Source organism: Pteropus alecto, unplaced genomic scaffold (genome assembly GCF_000325575.1).
Source record: "Pteropus alecto unplaced genomic scaffold, ASM32557v1 scaffold100, whole genome shotgun sequence".
NCBI lineage: Eukaryota > Metazoa > Chordata > Mammalia > Chiroptera > Pteropodidae > Pteropus > Pteropus alecto.
In genome coordinates, this window is record NW_006430723.1 from 70027 (window position 1) to 83162 (window position 13136).

The following is a 13136-nucleotide window of genomic DNA, read 5'->3' on the forward strand; positions in this document are numbered from 1 at the left end:
ACACTGTAGCTACTGCCTGGTGCCTCTCCTCCCCAACCACCAAATTTCCTCAAGGTATTATCTACAGTAGCCGATTCCACCTCCTCGCTTCCTAATGACTTTGCAACCCACAGCAAATCTGGCTTCTGTTCCCACCACATTCCACAAAAATCTTTCTCTCCAAGGGCACTGCTGACACCCTTTTTGTGACATCCACTGGATATTTCTCAGGGTCCCTGGGGCTTGGTCTGGCTGGGCTCTGTTCCTTGTACATGTCCCCTGGGTGACTCAGCCTTCCTGGTGATGCCTTCCTGAGGAGTCTCCATCCATTCTATGGATGTCTCACAGGCACTTGAACTCAACCCGTCAAAACAGGACTGAATCAACCCCTGTCCCAAGCCAGCTCCCCATGCTGCCACCCGATGGTTCTCTGGCCAGACACCCTGGGGCCTAGGCACAAGGTAGCATAGAGCAGCCTTGCCTTCCAGAACTGTCATGCCCAGGCTGTGCACATTAGAGGCCATACAAGAGGGAATATGGTGTGGACTAGAGCTGGTGGGCATAGCAGAGTTCCTGGAGAAACAGGAACGCTTCCCCTGTAGTCTCTGGTACCCCAATACCCAGGCTCTGGCCAGTTGAGAGGGCCAAAGAGACAAGAGCTAGGCTCAAGTCCTGGGCCTGTTCCCCACCCCCTCTCCTCAAACCACCTCCTCCATACCCACCCCTGCTGGCCTCCGAGTCCCCTCCACTCCACCCGCTCCCCTCATCCCCACGCTGCCACTGACACAATGCATAGCGCCCACGCTTAAAAATCTAAATGCTTTTGAAAATGTTTAACCTAGTTAGACAAATTAGCAAAAATTTGTGCAAAACAATTTAGGTATTTAAAATATTCAATGTTTTTAAAAAACTGGAAAACTGTTCTTAGCTTTCAGCTGCAAAAACCAACAAAATATAACATCCCAGCAATCTTACCATGAGGTGTAACATAACCCTTCGGGAAAGCTGTTAAACAGCTACTGAGGCATCCTGGGAAATAGCACTTCATTTATTCAAATGCACATATGTCAGGCTTTTGCACCATATGTCATTCCAAGCTATTTACAGTAATAATTAAATCTTAATCAACGTTTAACCTCTGTAAAATGTTTGAAGAATCCTAATCACCCTTCAGACTGCACTAATGAAGGAGAAATATATAAACATAAAAGGAAAATGATGCATAGATATCACGCTGGAAAGAACAGTAATTGCAAAATTGTATTTCTTTTAAATATAATCAGTAAATGATGTAAAGTAAGCCAAGGAGTATTTTAAGTTAAGACATCTTGGATGTCAGAGGTGTGAGCAGCTAATTTTGTTCTGCTACCCATAACAGATGTAGCATATTTTATTTTAGTGCCATTATTAGCAACTTCCCATGCCGGCTTTCACTGAAGCACTGAGGCCCGCATTAAAATCGGAGAGGCTGCTCACCACCATGGTGGAGGACCACAGGCCAGGGCCACGGCCCACTCGGCCCACTCCCTGGAGAGTGCTGGCCTGGTGACCCTCTCAGTGGAGGCTGTCACAGACCCAGAGCCTCCAAGCTCCCCCCGGGCTCCCCACTGTGCTGAGGGCAGCAGGTAGGAGGGAAGTATGAGGGATATGCAGGCAGTGAGAAGGTTCTGGTGGGGAGGTGACTGAGGCACTCAGGAGTAGGGGCCTGGGGACAGAGCTGGCATTCTCTCATTTCGGTTCAATCAGCCCTTAGGTCGGCAGATGTTTATGGCTGCCAACTGCATGCACCAAGGCTGGGCACACAGAGATCGATAAGATCAGTCTGTGCCCTTGAGAAGCTCAAAGTCTAGGGGAGGAGTCAGATATGAAAGCAGATGGATCCCAGAGAGACAAACAAAGTACCATGGAAACTGGGAAGGGGGCAGGGGTGCCCATGTACTGATGAAAGAAAAAGGAAGGAAGACTTCTCAGAGGAGGTGGGCCAGGAAGAAAAGGGAGGATTGACAAGAGGGCAGGAAAAGCTCGTTGGGTGAAGGGAAACGCATTAGCTGGCCAGCATGGCCTGTTCGGCGTGGGCCATGTTGGGCATGTGGGGTATGTGGCAGGAAATGGACAGTTCACATGAAGGAGTCAGCATTTTATCTGAGGGCAATTGGGAGCCATAGAAGGATTCTGAGCAGGGGTGGGCTCCATTATAGTAAAGTCTCTACGGTGGCGGTGAGTGTGGAGGATGGACTAGAGGGGCAAGGGGCAGCTGTGGGAATCAGAGGGAGGTGCCAGGTCCTGCGTTATGATGCCACCAGTGGGGCTGAGAGGAGGGTGCGGGCTGGGGATCCTTTCTGAAGATGAAATCCACAGGAGTTGATGACCAATCCCATGTGGGGGCGAGAGGGAGGTGTTGAAGACGACTGTGCGTTGGATGATTCCTAATTCTGGCTTGGGAGCTGGGGTGGTTGGTGACGCCATTCTCAGAGCCAGGGAATATGGGAGGGGAACGGGTCAGGGTGGGAGGGTGGTAGGCTCAGGTTTGACCATGTCGAGTCTCCCGGGTGGAGAGTCCTGAGAGGCAGACAGGTCCTGGGTTCTGGAGCTCTGGGCAGGGGTCTGGGCAGGAGAATGAGCCCGGGCTGTGTGAGCACAGCCGGAGTCCCTGGAGTGGAGGAGCTTGCCCAGGAGAGCAGATGGAAGGGGAGGGTGCCAGGCCTGGGGAACAGGCACATTTGAGGGGCGGGCGTAGGGAACAAGCCCATGATGGTGGCCTTGGGGGACCAGCCCAAGGAGTGGAAGCAGTGACAGAGGGTGCCGCAGAAACCGGGCAGCATGGATGCCAGCAAACGGTTTTCTGGGTGGTCCCAGTGAGGGCTGAGAGGCTTTAGTCTTGGCAACAGGATTTGGTGACCTCCAGAGTCCAGATTTCCTAACCTTCACTCGGTGCTGACCCCAGTCACGGCCTCTCATTTCTGTCCTGGCCAACTCGACTGGCCACTGGTAAAGACCCCTCCAGATCTCTGGCCACAGCTGGGGGTTGGGCCAATGGCCCACCATCTTGAGGTTTTGTGGGTATAAGGACCACTGCGGGTCCTTGCATCACCGCTGGGCTATCAAGAGAGGCTGGGGCAGGGACACTTGGGCTGCCCCGCTTCCCCCAAAGATCACCTGCCTGAGGAATGGGGGTGGGGGGGTGCGCTGTCTCCTTCATAGAAATCACATCCAGGATCGTGCTGGTAAATGAATGTGATCCAGCTCTTTGGTAAGGGCAACTCTAATCAGCTCTGGGGTCCCCGAAGTAGGGACAAAGGGTTGTGCTGTTTCCTTGGGGTCTCCCTGCTGTTTGGGGGGCCAGCAGCAGTATTTAACACATCAGCAGCAGAATGAATGGTGTAGTAGCTGTAGTGGTTCAAGGGCGTGTTGTGAAGGGAGGGAGGTGCCAAGGCCCAGTGGGAGGAGTGGGTGCAGCAAGGAGGTGCAGCACCACTTCGGTAGAAGCTCGCGTCCCAGGGCAATGGGCTGAGGGCAGGGGCTTGGTTCTCACCACAGATGAGCTCTGAAGGGCATCCTCTGGGGAGAAGGTAACAAGGAGAAAGAGGGCTGGGCAAGGAGCGTCCTCGGGGAGAAGGGGCGATCTAGTCCTAAGCCGCCAGTGGGGGGCAGGTAGGAACCTGTGGGTCCCTCTTTATCTGGTGGACCCTTCCCCAGGCACCTGATGGCCAGTGAGCAGTGGCCCTTGAGGGAAGGGGGTGTCTGGGATGGGGAGCCAGAGCCCTGGAGGGTGGGGGCTGCAGACACCAGCAAGGAAGCTGAAGTTAGCAATCAGCACTGGCTAATTGGTAACCCCCAGCCCCAGAACTGGGGGTGCCAGGAAGACGTGAGCCTGCTGGGAACACGCCTACCCAGCCACAACATAAGCAGTGTAACCCTGCTAGCATTCCCTGACTCTGAGGCAGAACCTGTACCCTCGCTCCCAGACAGCCTCATCAGGATTGTACCCCCGACACCCCAACCCATCCTCCAGATCCAGCCAGGCCCTGCTGTCCCTTGCAGCAAATACCCCAAGACTTCTGGTTGCATCTAAGGCCAGACACGGCAAACATGAAGCACTACATCCATTACCCCACCAGACTCCCCCGAGCACCCCACGGCCCAGCTGGCCGCAGAGTCCCCTAGAGCAGCCTGATGTCCTTCCTTTGCGGCACAGGAAGGGTTAACCCTGAGCTATTTGCCTCTGTCTCCAGGCTCATCCTGGGTGGGGGGCCAGAGTCAGGAATGCATTTGGGGCCACCTCTGCCTCTGCAACCTCTGAGTACATACACACCTGCAGCCATCGGCCAGTAGATAGTTTACATATTTGAACCTGGAGCTAAGGTGCAGAGACATAAACAGGAAACTGGATCCCTGGCCTGTGCCCCATTCTCCGGGGCTTTTACCTACTACAAAGAACTTCCTCCTCCTTGCCTTTCTTCTGGAGGCTTTTCTGCCTCCTTTTCAAAGGCGCTGGGCTCGGGGCTGGGGTGTGTTCAGTGTGACCTGTGACCTCGTGACACCACTCAAAGCTGCCTCCTGCTCCTGGCCAAGGAAGGGTCTGGACCTCTGGGGGCCTGCAGGTGGCATGACATTGACATGGGGTCCAATACCCAGGCTGGCACCTGGCTGACCCTGTGTGCCTCAGGCCTCTGCCAGGCCTGGAACCAACTTGCCTCCTAGGCAGTCACGTCCCATCCTTTCTCTCCAGGGCTGGCAGGCCTCAGATATACATCCAGGCCCCTCTTTGGGGAAGCCAGCCAGTGGTGGGCAAAGGTGTTAGGCTGGGGGTGAGAGCAGCTGAGGCCTGAGCCTGGACCCCTGAGACAGGCCTCTGGTGCTAGCTCTGGGCTCCTGGTGCCTTCTCAATGAATGCTGGACTCCTTGGCACTAAGGCCTTCTGGGACCTTCTCCAGGTTCCCCATGCACTGCCTGCTCTCCATTTCCAGTACATTGTATGTTTAGGCTTTGAAGCCTTAGGCTTCTAAGGCTGCCTCCTCCAGGAAGCCTCCCCTGATCTTCGCAGACCAAATCCATTACTGGCACCTCTGATGCCTCTGACACTTATTTCTGTCTTTATCACATCCCCAGTCATAGGCCTATTTGTACACTAACCCTCTGTGAATACAATGGTCGCTCATCTCATCCCAGTGTGAGCCATTGAAGACAGGACTCCTGTACCATGTGCACTACCAGACTTCAGTAAAAGTCAAATCAAATTGAAACAAGCTCCCCAAGTGCAGGGATCCTACCTTATACTTTCCCACCTCCCCTGTGCAATGTGCACCTAGGGGATGCTCAGAACCCCCTCCCCATTTTGGAGCTTTGCACTGTTCTTAGGTGCCCTCTGGTGGACCAATTTCAGAATCATTCTCTGTCCTCCACCTTCTCAGCCTAGAAGCCTCAGTTTTCCCATACGTGCAGTGGGAAGATTTTCTACCTCCTGGGGCTGAGTTGAGGATCAATCAAGAAATGGATGGGAAAGCCCTTCGGAAGCTTGAAAACCTATGTGCCGCTGCATTAGGAAGACAGAATTCCACGGTTAGCCCAGTGCCCAGGCTGGGTTTTGCTCGCCGGCATCTCCTCACGGCTTATAAGTCTGAGCCCCTGCTTTGGGCCGGGCATGTTCTAAGGACTTCACACATATCAACGCTTTTAATCCTATCAACAGAAGCTCTGCATAACCAAGCCTCCTCCTTCCCTGTCCTGAATTCATCTAGGTGTTCTAGAAGGTCCTAGAAAGAACCAGGGACGGGCCGAGAGGTGGCCCTGCTGAGGTCTGTCACTGGGGCATGTGTGTGCATATTCGAGCGTGTGCTTGTGTGTGGGCCTGTGTGCATGTGCAGGTGTGGGGTGGGGGTGTGGGGAACAGGCAACATGACAGGTGGCGTTGGCGTTCCTGAGCTCTGAGTGGCTTTGCCATTCCCATCCATCCCTCCTGGGGGGTCCTGTGGGCAAACTCCAAGAAAGCAGCGGGCGGGGAGGCAGCAGATTTCTGATAGCAAAAATAGCCCACTTTGGAGTTCAGTAGGGACTGATTAAACCAGTAAATGAGAAAAACCCCAAACAAAAATCTCCAAGCAAAGTAGGAGATGAATTTGAGACTGGAGGGGAGGAGGCCCCTGCTCTGGGAGATGGTGAACACCTGTGGACTCAGGAGGACTACAGTGCTCCCTAGGCATTGCCTCTGGTCTCACATCAGCCCTGGAAGAGCAGGAGAAGCAAGAACCAACGAAGTCAAGATGAGCCCAGGTGAGCCATGCTCTGCATTAGGTGTTGATAGAGAATGCCAGTTCTCAGCCTTAGGGACACTCTATGTGTTGAGGGATGGAGAAAGGACTATTGTCCTGAGGGGGAAGATGGGACACAGGAAACACACGGTACCAGAGTCTACACCTATGAGGTGAGATAGATCTTGCTGAGGCTCATTAAGGAAGACTTCCTGGAGGAGGGGTCATTTCTGGAACAGCTTGAATAAAGACCTGAGCTAATTCCCAACTCTTTCATATTCTTGGTTGGGAGTTCAAACGTTTTCTCAGAGAAAAAGAGGCAAGCTAGTGGAGACATTTGCTTCTGGTGGGTCACGGCTCCCAGCCAAGTCAGTTCATCAAAAACCACAATTTTCCTCGTGGCTGGTGATGGGGAGAGGGATAGTGGAGGTTCTGGTTCCCTGGGGGTACCCACATTCTTTTACAGGGAGAGTGTACCTCTTTGTTTCTTAGCTCTGATAGCTGGAGGGGGAGAAGGGAGGGGTAGGGGATAAGGAGTGAGAAGCGGGGCGGCTGAGCCTGCCCTTCAGGTACCTCATCTACAGTGTGGGCCTGGCCTCAGTGCCACCCTCTGGGACCAGGGCAAGATGTGGCTTGCGAATTGAGGGTCTCAGCTTTCCTCCGAACATGCTTCTAGTGCCCTAGACCCTCTAGGGCTGAGGTGAGGAGGAGCCAGGCTGAGAGGGAGAAGTAGGGGTTTGGCAGAGCTGCCATAGAGGCTCTGAGTAGGAAGCTCTGATGATGCCTTTCTTCCAGTCAGGGGCAGAGGAAAGGTGAGGAGGGGGTCCCCAGCTGAGGCGTCAGGGAAGACCAAAGGGCAGAAGCCAACAAACTCACAACTGCAGGGCAAACAGGCCCAACAGGATACAACCCTGCTGCTAGTGACCCTGAATCCTTGTCCCTGCAAAGCTGACACACACATTTGGACAAGCCCCAGCCCTACAGAGGCAGCCTTTGGCCTTCTCTTCCACATGCAGCCCAACCAGAGGCAGCCACGCCATCTTTCCTGTGCCCTTGCCCCAGCCCTTACTGCTCCTGGAAGGCCAGAAGGAGCCAAGTGAGTGATGTTCCAAGGAGGGCCCATTCACAATTTGGCACCATTCTCAAGCCATGCCCGGCCCCAGAAGATGGCTCTCAGAGAGCACACCCATGCTGCAGACAAGACATCTGACTTAAGGTCACAGTCCACTGTCAGCTCTCTCAACTCTAGGACCAAGGCCTGGTCTCCTGGTTTCAATTCCAGAATCCTAATGGGCAGAGCCAGGAAGAAACTGAGTTCCAACACCTTATCTTGTGGCTGGGGAAACTGAGATCTTTGAGGTCAAGGCTAAGGTCATATGGATAGTTGAGGCTAAGGGATGCCATCATGAGGGGAGGAGGGCAGGCCTGGGGGACATGGGGCAACCCCCAGCCCTCACCTCACCAGGGACAGAGCAGAGCCCCCAGCGGCCCCCACTCCTCTGAATCTCACTCACGCACAGAAGAGCCCCACCTTCTCCTGTGGACACATTTCAACCTCACCAAATCAGCTAATTATTGACAGTTGGTGAAGAGGAGATTTCACTTTTTCCTCCTGTTAAACTGCTCCTAATTAGTTCCCTGTCACCATGGCTGGCTCGCCCGCCCGCCACTTGCCGTTCACGCGGTAATCCCGCTGCACAGTGCCTCATTAACCTTTTGGTCCTCTCCTGCCGCCTGCCAACAAGATGAAGACAAAAACAGATTGTGGAACAATGGCTCCGGCTTGTATGTGCAGCCCTGTTCCCCAGCCCCCGAGCTCCCAGGGGAAGAGTGGGGGAAAAGAGAGGGGAATAGGGTTGAGGGGGGAGCAGAAGAAGAATCGAGGAAGGGAGAAAAAGGCACAAAGACAGATAGAAACAGAAATAGGCAGGGATGCGGAAACGGGGTCTTGGCCAAGGTAGTACTTCTTGTTCTGGGGAGACATGAGGTTCATTAAATGGGATTAGAAACACTCCCAGGTGGGGAACACTGCCTGTCACCATCCCCTGGTGCAGCCTCTTTTTGCAGCCAAGCCTGAGGGCCCGGGGACTGGACCCTGGACATCTCCCTCGAGGGACCTAAGACACCAGTGTGTATATATGCGTGTGCGCGCGTGTGTGTGAAGCTGTTCCAGAAATAACCCCTCTTCCAGGAAGTCCTCCTTGATGAGCCCCACCAAGATCTGTCTCACCTCATACATGGAGACTCTGGTAGTGTGTGTTTCCTGTGTTCCATCTCCTCTCAACACATAGAGTGTCTCTAAGGCTGAGAATTGGCACTCTTTATCAAATGACCACATTTGCCCGGAACCTAGAGCCCTAATCTTCAGTGAGGCCAGGGCCAGAAGGGCCACCACAAATCAGGCCTCACTAAGCCGCAGGGGCCTCCACAACCCACCTGACCTCGAGTTGCCCCCAGGGGAGCTCTAGAACAGCCCTCTGCTTTATTTTCATCATAGCTGCATCATCACTTGAGTTTCTTGTTTATTGGGTTTCTGTCTGCCCTACTGAACAGAGGCTCTCTGAAACTGGGGACTATGACATGGCCTTCTCAATTACAGGAAGAAGGGGAAAGCACCCTAGTGTCTATGGGGTGGGGAACTGACTTGGGGTGCGATGGGCCCATGCATGGGCACAGCCTTGGCCAATGCCCCACAGCCTTAACCTGCAGGTCACAGGGTCCACCAGGGTAGACTCCGTGTTCCCTGCATGGCAATGAGACTGAGCCTGGGAGGCCAGACCTTGTGTCCCCATTCTCACACCCAAGTTCCTAAGGAGGTTCCCTACCCCACCTGCTGGCCAGCCAGACAACCCCCCAGCTCTGGGTCAAAGAGAACAAAGGCACTAACACCTACTCCAGAGGGTCCCTGTAAACATGGATGTGGATTCCCCACAAAGGGTAGGAGGGCTGCGTGAGGGTGCTGGAATGTTCCTATCGGTATATTAGCAGGGAGCCATTTGGGGCTCAGACCCAGGCCTTCTCATTTTATAGTGTGGTGGGGGTGGGCAGAGGAGGGCTGTGAAATCCTTCTGTGGGTACAGAGCTCACTCCATCATTACCAGCTTTGGACCTTGATGTGCCTTAGTTTTTTCATTTGTAAACAAGGAATAATATGGGTACCTACCTTGTAGGACTGTCATGTTCTGGACCCCCATTTCCCCACCACAGACAACCAGACCCATCTACTTACTGGACTCAGAGACCCATCACTGCCCTCTCTCCAGGTTCCGAAACTCCAATTCACAGAACACACAGTAAATGAAACTTTCTTTGCTGTTTTTTAATGCTTTCCCATCCCTGAGCTCAATTCTCTGAACAAAGAGAGAAAATAGACTACCATTTGCCTCCTAGACTGCCTCGTTTAGCTACATCACCATTTCCAAGTCTCGTCAACCCCTTCTAGTCCCTTCGGCAGCAGCTCATTGCAGAGAGCTCCCTCTTCTTTGAAATGTCCTTGTCCTCAGCGTCCATGAAGCTACTCCCTTGGGGTTCTCCCTCAGCCCTGGCTACTCCTGCTCTTTCTTGATGCCTTTTCCTCCTCCCACAGTGCCCCCACCCCTTCCTCAGCTTTAGTTCCCTCCATGCACCTACACTTCCAAGTCTCCAGACAAAACCTCTCCCCAGCGCCTGAGACGCATGCATCTGTCTAGGTTACATCCCTCGACAGTCAGTAGTACCTGGAACTTGAAGGACATTAGGAAGATTTAACACAAGGCACACAGAGTCTCCCAGCATGCTGCCTGGCCTAGTAGATGCTTAGCGAATAGTAGCTATTATTATTATTTGAGATCTTAATTTTAAAATTAACATCATTTCAATAGGCAGAAATACCGATTTGAAAAGAGCAGACAAAACTCTCGCCCAGGGATTGAAGTTTTTTCCTCAACCTCTGGGGTCATCGGGTTGGAAACATCACACCAATCCCCGCAGGCCAGCCAGGCTAGGAATCAGTTCCTAAACTCAATCTCCAAGTCCTCCTAGCTAATTAATTAATTAGTGTTCCAGCGATTACTCCTGTTGACAACCTTGGTGACTCTTGGCAAACCCAGGTCAGCCCAAGCAAGTCCAGACTTATTGTGGCAAATCCCACTGGCTTTTGGGATGTGAGACCTGATCCCCACACAGCAGAAGCAGCTCCTCGTTAGAGAGAATTAATTGGGAGGATGAACGGTGGGAATGAGGTCCTCTCAGCCAACTGGCTGATGGCCTTGGTGCTGTAGGTTACAGTAAGGCCTCAAAACACCTATTAATGTCCAGGCCCACCTGCATCCTGGTAGGGTTGATGCACGTGAGGAGGGGCCTCTGAAAATCAGGTCCCTACCTTCCCCTTCCAGAGAACAGACTTATTACGCAAATGACCGCAAATGATCGCAATGACCATAACCTTCCCAATCTAGAGAAAGAGGCCTGGGTTCAACAAGAGGCCCTTTGGTTAGACACCCAGAAGAACTATGCCAATTTGAAGCAGACCTGGGGGAAGAAAAGAGCTTGGACTTGGACATGGAGCATCTGCGAGGCCAGGACTGCTCACTTACATCACCCCCTGCCATCTCTCCATTATCTTCGCCAGAGAAACACCCAACAAAGACCTCCAGTACTCCTTGACTCTTCCTAACACAACTCTGCCTTTCTCCACTGCCCCTGGGTAGGTCAGGTGTTTGAGTAAAGAGAGAAGGTCCCACAGAAGAAGCAGATGGTAACATTTCAGACCTGGGGGCCTAAATTGGGAGTGGCCTCTGGAGTTCCCTCCCATATCAGCACTTGGCTTTTATGACTTTGGGCTGGTCCCTTGGCTGCTCTGGGCCTCCATTTCCCCAGCAAAGCCAGCAGGGTGGTAAACGGAATGACCTAGAAAGTCCTTCCTACAGGGATGGTCTCTAATTCTGTACCGTGGGGTTTCTTGGCCCTGGGTCCCTTCCCTATGCAGACAGGTAGAGCCGTGAGAGCTACTTGCAGCTTCCGAACACAGTGGTGCCTCCAAGCACCCGGGGCACGCGGAGCCTCGCCTAGGACCTCAGACTCAGCCCAACTGTACAGAGATGCGGCTTCAGGGAGTGCTGGGCCCAGCCCTTCCAGGATGAGGATGCTAGGACCACCAAGAGGTGCCCTCCTTCTCATTTTCAGAAGCCCTGGGCTCCACCTGGACTGCCCAGTCAGCAGCTAACAGCTCTTTGGCTTTCGTGGGGAGTGAAGAAGGCGGGAGGGGTGTCCCTGGCTTCATGACAAGGCTGGGCCCTGTAGTCATGAGGGTACTGCTGGTACAGATCACACACTAGACTTCTCATCCCTGTGTGGCTGGACCCCCCCAAGACAGGAGCCCCACCCATTCTAGCTTCCTCCTAAAACTTGGGAGCTCAGTAGAGGAAAGCGACTCCAGTCCTTACACCCCTAGGACCTCAGGGCCTGAAGGCTGGGTCACTAACTGCTACTCTAAGTCCCTGTGTCACCAGTCCTCACGGTCCAGGTCTAACACCCCAGGCCTCTTAATTTCACCTTCCCTGGCTTCCTTCTGGGACACGGTACCCTCCCACCACATTTCTTGAGGACAGAGCAGGGTCAGTCCTATAATCGCAAATTCAGAAGTGCCCGTCTTCGTCTCCAGCCACAGCCTCCATCTACACGTGAGCTCAGGGACTGCAAATACCAAGTTCACTCTCTGACCCCGCCTGCCCTCCCAGGCAGGCTCTCCATCGCACCTTGCTTTCTTACCAGCTAAGATTCCGGGGGCCACTGCTTCTCCTGATGTCTTACAACCTCCTGAACGCCCTACCCAGCTGGCTGAAACCCGCTGAGTGAGCCCTGTGGCCCCTCTCAGAGCTGGCCCCAGCACCTGTGGGTGGACGGGACCTGGCCACTGCCACACACCTGTGTCCCCCCTCAGCTTCTCCCTCTGCTGATCCCCCTGCACTGCCCATCAGGCTCTCTGACTTTCTTGGTCAGCTGTCTCTCCCACTCATTCCTCTGAATGTCTAGAACCTTCTCCACAGTCCTCAAACCTCTGACCTCCCCTCTCCCACCCATTTCTTTCCTCTCTGCTCAGTCGTGAGAACACAGACCAGATGCTATGAGAACAACTTCTTTAACCTCTCCAGCCCTGAACCCCACCCACAGCTGCGTCTGCCTCCCCACCACTAAGGTGGGAAAGGCTTTCTCCTTGCCAAGGTGTTTCCCTTGAATCCCTTGTCTGTGCTCTGCCCCTGTCCCCACCTCGTGGGCTTTGCTTTCCCATCCTCCTCCTCCCACTGTCCTCCACTTCTCTTGGTGCCTCTCCTTTTGCATTACACAAGTGTCACTCTTTATGTCCCTCTTCCATTTAAAAAATGGGGAAATAAACAACAAAAAAGGCTCTCTTGATCCCACCCCTCTTTCCAGCTGTGGGTCTGTTTCTCTTTTTGCCTTTGGCACCAAGCCTGTGGACCTAGTGGTCTGCTCTGCCACCCGGGGTTCCTCACCCATCACTGCCTGAGACACTAACGGACACTCTTCAACCTCAAGGAGCTTTGCCTCTCAGAAGCATCTGACTCTGCAATTGGTTCACCACTCCCAAATCCCACGCAGCTCTGTCCTTACCTCCCCGGTCACTCATCTTTAGACGCCACCCCTTACCCCGGGGACCTCTTTTCCCCACAGGCTCCCCAGCTGATCCCACTCACCACCCTTGATTCCATTACTGTTTTTCTGCTGGTGGCCCTACTTTGGTTCCCCAGACCCAGAGCCAACTTCCCTCAGGCTCTTCAAACTCCACGTGACCATCCAACTCAACACCCTGTCCTTCAAACAGGCCCCTCTTTGCATCTCCATCTCGTCACCTAGTACCCACGTCTGCCTGGTTGTTCAAAACCAGAAAGCTGGGCGCACATCCTGCAGCTC

The 13136-nt window shown here is 53.6% G+C and overlaps 1 protein-coding gene across 5 annotated transcripts in view; it reads right to left on the minus strand.

Moving 5' to 3' along the window:
- The window catches only part of SFXN5 (sideroflexin 5), a 107000-nt gene that overhangs the window by 4335 nt on the left and 89529 nt on the right, over window positions 1-13136 (minus strand). The window lies entirely within an intron of this gene.